The sequence below is a fragment of the Sorex araneus genome, chromosome 7 (assembly GCF_027595985.1).
Source record: "Sorex araneus isolate mSorAra2 chromosome 7, mSorAra2.pri, whole genome shotgun sequence".
Lineage (NCBI taxonomy): Eukaryota > Metazoa > Chordata > Mammalia > Eulipotyphla > Soricidae > Sorex > Sorex araneus.
Genome location: NC_073308.1, coordinates 77,480,939 through 77,494,690, shown reverse-complemented (window position 1 = coordinate 77,494,690; position 13,752 = coordinate 77,480,939). Strand labels below are relative to the sequence as shown.

The 13,752-nt window shown below is 43.7% G+C and overlaps 1 long non-coding RNA gene across 1 annotated transcript; it reads left to right on the top strand.

The window, feature by feature from the left end:
* Positions 1-125: 125 nt before the first annotated feature.
* LOC129406526 (uncharacterized) lies at positions 126-9,060 on the top strand. The gene is made up of 3 exons (XR_008631070.1): positions 126-261; positions 5,996-6,177; positions 8,922-9,060. It is a non-coding gene; the product is annotated as an uncharacterized LOC129406526 (long non-coding RNA).
* Positions 9,061-13,752: the final 4,692 nt, after the last annotated feature.

Below are 13,752 nucleotides of genomic sequence, written 5' to 3'. Positions count from 1 at the left end.
GAGCTGGGAGATGACGTGGCGGAGCCCGTGGGCTTAGTCCCTGCTGCCGCGGGGACGCGGGAGGAAGCCTGCACTTCTCCGTGGACAGCCGGCAGTTTACAAAAGGAATCAGAATAACGCATTTTAAAAGGGAGAGTCTACAAAGTTTTTGTTTTCTGTTGGTTTGGGGGCCACATCCAGCAGTGGTCAGGGGCTACTCCTGGCTCTGCACAAGAGACCACATTCAGTGCTGGGGATTGAACCAGGGTCAGCAGCATGAAGGTAAGCACCCTACCTTCTGTACTATCTCTCCAGCCCCAATTTATGGAAGTTTTTGAATGTTGACTTTGAATAACAAAATGCATTTCTTTGGTGAAAAGCAAGGCCAAACCGCCGAAATAGATCTAATTTAAGGCAAATGCTCCTTAACGTCTAGCACCTCTTTGTATCTGAGGTCACCCAAAGCCATTTCCTGCAACTCTTGGGGAATAAATCCAGTGTTTCACTGTGATTCAATTAAAAATCAATTAATTTGAAAAATTTTAGAGAAGAAGAAAGCCAGTGCTTCTGGGTAACAAACTACTCTGCAGCTGGAGACGTGTACAGGGGCTGGGTCACCAATACCCAGAGTGCACCCTTACCCCCGCTGAATACACAAGCTCACTCGCTACTTAGAGTCTTCTGCAGGGCGCTCTGAGGCTCAGAAGTGCTGTGTGCTGGGGCAGATGCTGCCCAGAAGCCCCTCCATGGAGCAACTCCTATCACTTTGCTAGGTTCTTTCCTCTCACCCTCACCTCTAATAGGAAAGAGGTTCTTACCACTGCAGGCATTAAGAATATTTCTCAGAAGTGGTATTTCTCAGGAGTAGGCTGGCAAGCTCCCCGTGACGTATTCAATATGCCAAAAATAGTAACAATAACAGGTTTCATTCCGCTGACCCTGAAAGAGCCTCCAATCATTGGGAAAGACGAGTAAGGAGAGACTGCTAAAATCTCAGGGTTGGGACATTACTGGTGCCAGCTCGAGTAAATCGATCAACAACGGGTGACAGTGATACAGTGACAGTGGTACTAGTAGGTATAAGCTATTATAAGCCTATCAAAATTCCCGGATGATAGGGCAGGAGAGATGGCTCAAAGGCAGAGCACCTGCTTTGCATGCAGGAGCTGTGGGTTTGATTCCCAACACCATAAGGTTCCTCCCACCCAGACCTCCAAATCCCATGATGGGATTCATCTGGATGCACCCAGATGGAAGATGCTCCCCTAAAGCAAAGGAAGACTAAGGAATGAAAGGGGTATCAGAGGAAACAAGATTTGCAGGGACCTTTGTAAGATTGACACAGTTTGACCTGAAATAAACAAAATGTACTACTATATCACTGTCATCCCATTGTTCATCATTTGCTTGAGTGGGCACCAGTAATGTCTCCATTCGTCCCAGTCCTGAGAGTTTAGAGCTTCTCCTTACTCATCCTTCCCAATGGTGCCATATTGGAGGCTCTTTCAGGGTCAGGGGAATGAGACTCGTTATTGTTACTGTACTATTTTTGGCATATCAAATACACATAGGAAGCTTGCCAGGCTCTGCTGTGTGGGCGGGATATTCTCGGTATCCTACCGGGCTCTCCGAGAGGGACAAAGAATATATATAAGAGAATACAAGCAAGTACGTTAAAATCAAATACATGTGTGCTGCTTTAGGTACATCAGTTGGCTAGATTATAAGAGGTCGTGCGACCGCAGATGCGGCCAGGCACTTACAAGAGCTTTGTTTTATAGTCTCTGTAACTTGACCATTGATGGGATTACATGGCACCGGGGGCAGTTCATGGGTGTGACTGCCAAGCTACTAGAAAATGGGGGATCTGGGTGGGAGAGGCCCAGTCCCAATCCGAGCAGGCTTGAAGACCTCAGCCATGGGTCCCACATACCTGGGTTCCTTCATGCATGAAGCTTGTCTGAGCATGTGGAGAGTGACCTTGAGTATGGCTGTGTTCTGGAGGTTTTTGGCAGCTGGGGCTCTCCTTGGGATGGGGAGGGAGACTCAAACCACCCCCCTCTGAGGGTTCCTGGTGGAGACAGCCTGGTGCGGGGGTAGGAGATTCCGCAGAACAAAATGAAATAGAAAAAATATTTTGCATCATTTTCTACCCTGGAGATGTGTTTTCCTTTTTATGTTTGTTTTGAGTCACATCTAGCCATACTCAGGGGCTGCTCCAGACTCTGGCTCAGAGATTGCTCTCTATGATCTTAGGACTCAAACCCAGACCTCCTGCATGCAAAGCAAGTATTCAGTCTCTTGGGCTATTTCTGTGAACCCTGGAAATGTGTTCTTGACCCTAATTGGTAAAACTTGCTCTTGAGTAACTATTTGCCTTCCCATAAAAATTTGGTTATAAACAGTTGATGCTTAAATGGCAGTCTTTTAAAGTTTTCATACTTGTGCTGGGGATGAAGCCCAGAGAAACCAGGAAAAATAGCCAGTGAAAGCTTCCAGATAGTTGGTATTGGAATCAGCCCAAATGATGCTGGTGACCCTTATTATTGAAAAAATACCCCAGTCCCATCATCTGTGTCCCTCTAACGCCACACTAACTGTGCCCCTGTAACCCCACATCTTATCTCTAACTTTACATCATCTGTGTCCTTTGTAACCACATGCCTTCCAAGTCCCACTAACCTCCCTATTGTTTGTAAACTCCACATCACCCGAGTCTCTACTCTCACACCATCAATGTCCCTCTAAACCCTACACCTAACCTCATGCCTTAGAAGTCTCTCTAACCCCCCAAAACCATCTGTGTCCCTCTAATAACATACCCCTCTGCCTCATAAAATTATACAAAACACCATGTTCATTTCTATGGGATACTAATAGGACTTGCTTGTACTTGCACCTTATTTACCCTTCTTATCATTCTAAAGTGCTCTAGATAAGGATAAGAAAATATACAAGAAGGGACCAGAGTGATAGTACAGTGGGTAGTGTGCTTATGTTATATGCAGTCAACTGGGGTTTGATCCTCTGCATTCCTTATGTTCCCCCAAGTACCATCAGTAGTAATTCCTGAATGCAGATCCAGGGAGAACCCCCTGAGTATAGGCATGTATAGTGTCCCCCCTCCAACACAACAAAAGAAAGTATACAAGAATGTCCACTACATTTTCTGTAGGAGAGCAGGAAAGTGAGTTTTACTAGCTCATGGGGTCCTGTAATTACTGAAGCCCTTCCACAACAGGATCCGCTTCCCCCTCTTCCCTACTCTCTCACTCTATTGTCACCAGAATGACCTCAGCAGTTATATACTGCTTTAAAATGAGAAACTCTTCAGGAAATAAGAAAAACCTCTGTGATAAGCTGCTTAAATCTCACATATTTAAAGATTCCAGTGAATTGAAAGAAAGGAAGGGGATAAATATGAGGAACATACTTACTTTGAAGGGTATAAGAGAGACAATCCTGTATAAATAGACTTCAAAATTTAGAATTCACACAAGAATAAACCTATGGGGTCGGGAGAGGAAGAGGGGGCCAGAATGACAGTACAGTGCATAGTGGGTAGGGTGTTTATGTTGCATGCGGCTGACCTGGTTTCAATACCAAGCATCCCATTTGGTCCCTGACCCTGCCAGGAGTAATTCTCGATTGCAGAGCCAGGAGTAACCCCTGAGCATTGCTGGGTAAGGCCCAAAACAACAACAGCAAAAGCACTCCCCCACCACAAAAATTACTCTTGGGAAAGCCAACAGTGCTGGATCTCTTTGTTTACAAATCTCTTGTAATACAATACAAATCTCTTGTATTTAAGACACTCTGGGTCCAGAATGTCTGAAATACAAGAGATGTTTCAAGTCTGTTCAATATTGAAAAAGAAAACTATTATGTGACTGATATAGAAATATGATTTTTAGATTTTTTCCAGAAGAGTAACAGAACCATGAGTAACTGACTCTACACTTAATAAATACTATGTTATATAGCAAAATAACAACTTCGATCTCAGGACTAACACAATCCAGCATGACTTTAATATTGCTAGAAGAGTCACCACTTGTGGAGGGTCTGCATGTCCATATGAGCTGCTGCTGAACTCTTGACCAGCATATGCGTGTGCGGACACACACACACACACACACACACACACTCTTTTTTGCTCCATGGAAAAAACCTGAAAAACAGAATGATTAATGTGAACCTATAGCTTTTAAGCAAATGACAATGTGAGAGAGATGCCAGATCTAAATAGATCCATGCTACCGCCAGACACTGGGGTATAGACAGGGAGCAAAGAGACCCATGTTGAGTTCTGAGTGGCATGTGCTACACAAGACAATGCTTGGTAGTGTGTGTTGCATCCCTAGAATCTACTGTGCAGAGTGTGGGCATACCAGCACTCTTCTGTGAAGTGAGAATCCAAAGACAGTTACTCAGGATTATTTTAAAATTATTTTTCGCCCTGCTAATTTCAAATCTGTCCCCATTAAACCATAACTCTCCCGCAACCTCTTATACCATAGACACCCACTTCTTATACCATAGACACCCAGTCTACTTTGTAGACTATGACTAGGCACCTAGTCAAATTCTAGGAACTGGATTTGTGCTATGTGGCTGCCTTATATAATGAATCTCAAGGTTCATCCCTGTTGTACCATGTCGAAGTTTTGATCTTTTAAAAATGAAATGGTACTCTGTGATAGTTAATTTTGTGTTCAGTTTGTTTTTTCTCTTCCTGCCCTTAGACTGAACTGAAATATTAGCTCTTCTTGGGACCTGAATTATTGTGTTTAGACTGAAACTGGTTCCTTCTGCCGGTTCCTTCTTGAAGGAATCGGCAGAGAAACCCAGGTGTGTGGGACCCGGGACTGAGATCTCCAAGCCTGATCGGATTGGGACTGGGCCTCTTCTGCCCAGCTCCCCCATTTTCCAGTAGCTAGGCGGTCATACCCAGAAACACCCCCAGCACTGTTTAATCCCACCAACAGCCAACATCCAGAGACTATGAAACCAAGCTTCCAACATCTTATAGCTCCCAACATCTTCCTCTAGGAGAACCTGCCAAGCTACTGAGAGTTTCCTGCCCACATGGGAGAGCATGGAAAACTCCCCAAGGTGTATTCATATGCCAAAACCAGTAACAATGATGGGTCTCATTCCCCTGACCCTCAAAGAGCCTCCAATGCGGCACCATTGGAAAGGACAAGTAAAGAGAGTCTTCTAAAATCTCAGGGCTAGGAAAAATGGAGACGTTACTGAGACCGCTCGAGAAATTCAACGATCAACGGGATAATGATGATGATGATGATGATGAGACTGAAACCACATCAATAGTAATCCTAGAACTACAAATTACTGATTATACATCTTAGAACTTCTTAGCCTCCATCATCAAGAGTCAAATAACACACATACACAAACACACACATACACACATAATTTAGGGGCACACTCAGCAGTGCTCAGGGGTTACTCCTGTCTCTGCACTCAGTGATCACTCCTGCCAGACTTGGGAGACCATATGGGGTTCTGGGGATGAGATCAGCCACATGCAAGGCAATATGCAATAGTTTCTTGTGGTGAAAGAATATATGGCCTTCACTTGGAAGTATATCTGGTATTCCTTCCATGATACCATCATAAACCAGCTACTAAAGGACAACCCACCTCCCTGCCCAAGCTTTCTGGTAGTTCTTATATAAACCATACTTTTTCCTTTTTTGTTTTTTTGGGTGGAGTGAAGGGGGTGCCACATCTAGCTACTCCTGGCTCTGCCTCAGGAATTATTCCTGGCATTCTTGGGGAACCTTATGGGATGCCAAGGATAGAACCTAGGTCGGTTGTATGCAAGGCAAGCGCCTTACCTACAGCGCTATCTATCCAGCCCATAAATTTGCCATCTTGAAGTCACTGGACATTGTCCAAGGAACCTCTTAATCTTCTCCACTTTAATACTCTCTCCTACTAGAGTTATTGGCTTGACATATGTGCTACACTCGTATGTGCTTTCTCTTAGCTATTGGACACAAGCACCTAAACATCAAGATGATCAGTATCATGGCAGGGCAACCTTGAAGGCATTTTCAAGAATTCAAAAGTTTGGAATGAAGAGACAGTTCAATGAGCTGGAGCACACATTTTGCATAAAGAAGGTTTGATCCTTGCGCACCACCAGGAGCAACCACACAATCACAAACTGTGAGTACTAAATGCCCTGAGCACTAAGGCAGGAGTAGTTTCAATCAGTAGCTTCTAATCTATTCTTCAGTTCTTTGTGTTTTCATTTTTCTCTGCCTAGATGTGTTGTCACATAAAAAGCCTGATGTTTGAGCCTGAGACAGTACAGGACTTAAGATACTTTCTTGCATATGGCCAACCCTGATTAAATCTGTCACACTGCATATGATCCCCTGAGCATCTCTAGGAGTGATCCCTGAGCACAGAGGTAGGAGCAAGCCCTGAGCACTTCCAGATCTGACCCTAAAACACAACAAAAATATATTTAAAATAATCAGTTTCAAGAGGAAAACAAATATACCTCTACTTTGGCTGTAGTCACTGAAAAAAACTGGTATGAGTTTTTTCCTTCAAGTTTTTTATTTCTGGTGTTGGGGAAATCTCAATGCTTGAAAGTTTAAAAGCCCTAGCTTCTGACCATCTCCTGCTACATGGGTTATATAACATTGGGTATATCTTTAAAACTTGATGTTTCTGTTCCCTAAATTAGAGGATTTAACATCATTATTTCATAGCCCTTCTAGTTCCAAAATTTAAACGACACAATTTTTACTGCCAAAACCAAGAGTGGGAAAGAGTGAGATTATCTGTGTGAATTGCTCCAAGCTGTCCTGATGACAGTGTCGCCATGGAACCTAGAGGAACTTTTTTCATGAGGGCAAGTGAGTCTGGAAAGGGCCTCTGACACATTAGCGGGCCAGTTAACTACTGTATGCTGCCTGCACACAGCTAGACACTTTACCTTTTATTGAGCATTAGCACTGTAGCACTGTCATAGCACTGTCGTCCCATTGTTCATCAATTTGCTCAAGCGGGCACCAGTAAAGTCTTCATTGTGAGACTTGTTATTGTTTTTGGCATATCAAATATGCCACGGGTGGTTTGCCCAGCTGTCATGTGGGTGGGATCCTTTCAGTAGCTTGTCGGGCTCTCCTAGAAGGATGGAGGAATTAAACCTGGGTTGGCTGCGTGCAAGGTAAATGCCCTACCTGCTGTGCTATTGCTCCAATCCTCTTTTATTGAGCATTAATTAAAGTAAAACCTACATTATCAGCTACTCTGAAAGCAACCACCCAGTCCCTAGGAGTAAATAACTATGCAGGATTCAGCATACCATCAGCTCCCATGACAGATGCCACTTTCCCTCAGGGTAGGACTGAGTAACTGGAGTTGGAGGGAGCCTACAGAGCTACACCTGAGGTACCCAAGCCTGGTGTCTGTGTGCTCTCCCAAGTCTGTCTTCCTCAACAGAGTTACTACTTCTCCTGCCTTTGTTTTCTTGGTGTGCTGGAAGCTGAAGCACTAACCTCAAGGAATGTGACACAGAAGCTGCTGTGTCAGTATGATGTTCCAGGCAGGCTGCCCAAGACAGGACCTTGTGTGCAGGCTAACTGCATGCCCTGTGTTCATTCTTTCTCAGAGTACACAAAATACCTTTGTATGGTTTACAATTAAGCTGTTTACATTCCTATCTCCTATATAAGAAAGATTAATCAGTTTTTGTCCAATTTTGAACAAAAAAATGACCTCATCTGAAAGGTCAATTCATATCAATGTGGTATCAAGCAGTTATTCATATACATTTATTATATCTTCTTTGATACCATTTTAAAAACAAAATTTTAAAAACAATTTGTGTGGCATGTAGTATTTCTGGTTAGTAATGAATAAATATGGACCAACTCATCTGTGGTGGTAATGATGGAACAATCCCTAGCAATTTCTGAGGGACCCAGGAAGAAAGTACAAGTTACATGAGAAGAATCTCTGACCTTTTGACATGTTCCATCTGGCAAGGAGACAGTGTATTAAGAAATATTAAGAAGTGACAAACTCTCATCACTCCCATTATGTAATTTCAAATGATCCTCCCCTCTGGGGTGGCAAAAAAAGTCAGTCATGGAAAGTACTTAATACCAAAGTTATTAGTAAGTTTACATTTTGATGTGCATTAAAGTATGTCTCCTGTGTTCATAAAGATATACAGGAAACATTAAAGACCTCATGCTCTTCCCTAGTAGGCTGTCCATCAGCTCTAATTTGAGTGTTGATGTATATTCCTGTGAGTTGCTGCCCTGCAGATTCCACGATGGTGCTAACAGGTGCTAACAGGTCTGTCTAACATCAGATCCCCCAGTTCATGGCACAAAGAAATCACTAAGTAGATGCTGATTAAAGGATGCTTGGAATCCTGTCTGTAAACTATTTCATATATTCTCTGGCTCTTAACATTCAGACAGTCAATGAATAAGCTAGAAATAACAAGTTTCTACCAGGAAGGCAAACATGCATTTAGTCACAATTACCACCTGTAATCCACAAAAACAATCATTTGAGCAAAAGTTGCTTAAGTACATGGACTGACACAGTTTTTTAAGCCAGGTTTGTTGAGATAGTATAATATAAAGTTTAGTTCTTAAAGTATTTAACTCAATGGGTTTTAGCATGATACAGACTTATGCAACAATCACCATAATCTTTATTTAGGAGGCAGTATGTATATATGTGTGTATGTGTGTGTGTGTGTGTGTGTGTGTGTGTGTGCGAGAGAGAGAGAGAGAGAGAGAGAGAGAGAGAGAGAGAGAGAGAGAGAGAGAGAGAGCGAGCGCACATGGTGTCAGGAATAGAACCCAGGGCCTTGTATATGCAAGACAAGTACTCTAACAATGAAATGCATTCTTTGTTTTTCTTCCCTCGCCACCAAGTTCCTACCTGCTTAAAAGTCCTCATAATATTGTGGACACCACACCGTTTTCCCCCGACAAGGGAAAGCAAACCAAGAAAGATCTTTCTCCTCCTCAGCCGGCATGGGGTTATGGCCTAGTTCACAGTCTAGAGACATTGGTGGAAGCAGTTGCTGGTACCAAAAGTACCTACCTGGTCTCTGGATCGTGGTCATCATCAGCAGAGCGGCCGCACAAACATGTGGCCACCCAGGTCGCATCTCGGCAGAGCGCGCACCGATATCACCCCGGCCCGAGACTCAACAATGAAATACATTCTTGACCACATAATTTTAGGGCATATTCATTATCCTCCAGTAACTTCTTCATTGTGAGACTTGTTGTTAACTGGTGCCTGCTCAAGCAAATCGATGGACAACGGGAAGACAGTGCTATTCATTATCCTCCAAAACTACCTTGTACTCACTGTCAGTCGCTGTCTACTCTTCCTTTTCCCACCAACCCTTGCCCCAGCTTTAGTTTCTCCCCACCCCCTACCTATCCGACAAGTCCACTTTACCTCCATAGACATATCTTTTCTAGATATTTCAGATCACAGGATCATACAAAATATTAGTCCTCTGTGGCTCTCTTTCATTTTAGTTTTTGATATTGCTCTGTCTTGTGGGATAGAACAAGGAACAATTCGTCACCTGGTTTTAATGCTAAATAATATTATCTTGTATAGCTTACCATGGGGTATCTGATATGCCAAGAACAGTAACAACAAATCTCACAATGAAAATGTTACTGGTGCCTGCTTGAGCAAATAGATGAGCAACGGAATGACAGTGACAGTGATAAATTGCAACACATTTTGTTTGTTCTCCAGCTCATGGTCATTCAGGTTATCTACTTTTTGACTATAATGAATGCTTTGAATAATACTGTGCAAGTTTTGTGGCCAATGTGTTTTCATGTGTAGAAGTGCAATTGGTGAGTGACAACAGTAACCTGATGAGGACAAATTTCATTTCTCATTCCCATCAGCATCAAAGGTTCTGGCTCTCTGTCATCTCCTCACCAATACTTGCTCTATCTCTCTCTCTTCCTCTTTGACCATAGCAAACTTTGTAGGTGTGAAGTAATGGACTGACCTTAATCCAGGTTCACTAAATAGTGTGGAACTCTCCTTCATTTAGACTAATAGATTTACAGTTTACAAAGCTGAAAGTGGTGTCTTTTAAAGCCACTACATCGGCACTCAGCAGTAAAGAAAACTGGCAGACATCACAACACTGGAGAATTTTCTGGGCCCCATACCAAGCCAATATTTCTGGGACCCCCAGATGGAGCAGGAGCCGTCTCCCCGCCTTCTCCAGATGGAATCCTGGAGGCCATGAGTTTCTACAAGCACGGCTCCGGTATGTGGCTACAGAACTATTCCTCCAAAGTGCGGCTGCTTACAAAAGCGCACGATCTTTCCTGATATACAAAATGAGCAATGGAAAATAAATGATCTTGCATCTGCCCCTGCCCAAAACTAGAGAGAGAGCCATGACACATGGGGCCTCGTGGGATGGGGGTGGAACCAGCCCCTCTCCCTGACCTGACAAGGCCCTGAGTTGCTGCCCACAAACAGCTCCTGGCTCCTGAACAGCCATGATCCCAGAGGCACACAAACCAAGTTCGGAACCCAGCGGCTTTTGGCAGAAATGCATCTGGACTGAGCATTAAACTACAGCACGGTGCTATCCTGGGTGGGGAAAGGTGTTTGTTCTTTCCACCTATTCTCCCTGGTGGCATAGTGGCCACCACATTTTCAGAGTCTACTGGACATCCAGCTATGAGACTGCAGTGATGTGACACAAAGGGCCTCATGGGATGGGGTGTGGAACCGGCCCCTCTCCCTGCCCCAATGAGGCCCTGTGTTGTCACCCACAAACGGCTCCTGGCGCTTGAATGGCCATGATCCAAGAGGCACACAAACCAATCTCGGAACCTAGTGGCTTTTGGCAAAAATCCCTCCAGACTTATTACTAAAATATCAGAAATCCAAAATGCTCTTCATATCATCAATAGAAAACAAACTATCTAATGATGCCTTTTTGGCAGTTCTGAATGTTGGGGAAAATTCCAAATAATAATGGTGGATCTTTTGTTGAAATATTAAATGTGATCAAAGCTGAGAGAGAGTAAGGTGGAAATCATCTGCCACATAGGCAGGGGGAGGGGCGGGACGGGGGTATACTGGGGTTCTTGGTGGTAGAGGGTGTGCACTGGTGAGGGGATGGGTGTTTGATCATTGTATGACTGAGACTTAGACTGGAAAGCTTTTTAACTGTTCTCACGGTGATTCAATAATAATAATTAAAAAACCCCACTACGTCAACAAATATGTTGATCACAATTACCTTCTCTATGAAGGTGATTTCAAAACTTAGTTACCAAAATACTAATATTTTTGAAAAGCTGATAGAAACTTCCATGTGCACAGTCATTTAAAATAAACAAAAGCCTTCCAAAGGAATGAGATGGCGACCAGTGTGTCCTTAGGCACTATTAGGGGGTGCTTTCTGTTTGTTTGAAAGTGGATTTCCAGGAAAGCATTTATTTCTCTTTTTTTTGAAAGGGGCCAGTATACCCAGTAAGAATCTTTGGTCCAGTGGAACATACACTATGCTAGAAACTAATAAAGGAAAACAATAGGTACCAACTCTCCCTTCTGTATCATCCACAATTCACCCTTTGTGCTTATAGCACAACAACAACAACAAAAAGACAAATTATCATCCTTAAGGAATTATTATTTATTGCTTAGGAAGAGGCTAAATTCAGAGCTACAAAACAAAACAAACAAAAAACCCAAAGTAGATAATGGTTGAGTAGAATATGGAAAAAGCTGTATAATTTTATATTCTATGTATTAAAGTGGTATCAAGAGGCAGAATGAATTTGGATTCATAAGAAAAAAACAGATAAACATTTTTTAAACTTTTTATTAAATCACCATGTGGAGAGTTACAAAGTTCTCAGGTTTATGTCACAATTATACAATATTCAAACACCCATCCCTTCACGAGTGCCCATATTCCACCACCAAAAACCCCAGTATACCCCCCGCCCCCCCTACCCCCTACTGTATAACTAATGAATTTCACTTCATTTTCTCTTTACCTTGATTACATTCCATAATTCAACACAAAACTCACTATAGTTGTTAGAGTTTCCACCCAAGAGAGACAGACCTACTACCAAGGAAGCAATTGATAATTAGTTTTCCATTGCTGGAAATGAAGAGATACTTAGCCCCACTGCTACAAGTACATAACACTTTTTTTTCCTTTTTCCTTTTCCCTTTTTTTTTTCTTTCCCCCCTTATCCCCCTTCCCGCGCCTCATAGTATGGTGTACGCCACGCCACGTCGGCCAGCGTGGGGCTTTTGCTTAATTCACAGTCCAGAGAGGTGGCTGCTATATTAATAACCTTCAATATTTCAACAAAAACTTACCGTTATTATTTGGAGTTTCCCCCCCAAGTCAGACCTGTTCAAAAGGAACCGTTTCACATTGCTGACAATTATAAATGTTAAGTTGCGCGGACTCTGCCGCATCTGCGCGGTTTTGGATTTCTGTATAAAGTCCAGGGAAAATTCTGCCAGAAATTACATAGCCCAGCTCACAGTCCCAGTGCATTGCTGTAAGAAGTCTCTGGAATCAAAGTCTTTGGGCGCAGAAGGTCCGCTTCACGCTCAGCGGCTCCGGATTTATCTGGGCCAAGGGCGTGCTGGTTACGCCCCCTTCCCATGGGACCCTGGGAGCCCCAAGGGTAAAAACCAAATACCTCTGGGTTTGGAGTCTTGGTTGCTACTTTGATTACCTTCAATATTTCAACAAAAAACTCAGTATCGTTGTTTAGAGTTAACCCCCACAGTCAGACCTGCTAAAAAGAAACCCTTTCACATTGCTGACAATAAAGATATAATAGGTCGCGCGGCCATGCGGGTTTTTTTCTTTTTTGTATGAAGTCCAAGGAAAATTCTGCCAGTATTTGCATCCCTGCAAGCTTTTACTTTCCTTTTGTGGAGCTCCTATGAAGAAGCCTGTAGAGAAAAACCCTGCCCTGCTGGCGGCGAATGGGCCAGGGGCTCCCATCCCGGTCTGGGGCCTCCGGGAGCTGCTCGTGTCCATAGTGGCTCAGTCGCCACTGGGGTCGAGTTCTTAGGGCAGCTGAAAAGGCCGGGCCGCGTGGCGCTGTGCTTAAATATCAGTAAAGGGTGGCGGGACCGGGACCGGCAAAACCGCCCTCTGGGATCACCTGGACGGACATCCCGCTGGTACCTGCATTCTGTGTTCTAAAACCGGCTGTTGCCTTGTTGCGCCCAATAAGGAAGAGTTGAGAGAGAAAGCCCTGCCCCGCTGGTGGCGGTTGGGCCAGGGGCTCCCCCGCCAGTCTGGGGGCCTCTCCGGGAGCTGCTCGTGTCCATAGTGGCTCAGTTGCCGCCGGGGTCGAGCTCTTAGGGCAGCTGAAAAGCAAAAACAGATAAACATTTAAAGTTTTTCAGTTGGTTTCTTTAACCTACTTCTAATAACCTACTGCTTATTACTGGGCTGCCAAGATATGACTATGGTGGTTGGGCAGAACAAAAATAAAAGGCATAAAGATTCTCATGGCACTAAAATGCCTATATGGTCACTGTTGTTTATGCTATTTTCAAGTGAGTTTATCTGGTTAACTGAACTCTACTTATCTGCTCTGGTAAGGTCAGTAGACCCCAGGGTTCCCCTCTTTTGTGGTCTAGAAGCCACATACTTACAGCTCCAACAGGCTGCTTCTCTGACTGTCCTGTTGCAAATATGTCAGGAGCCTGCCA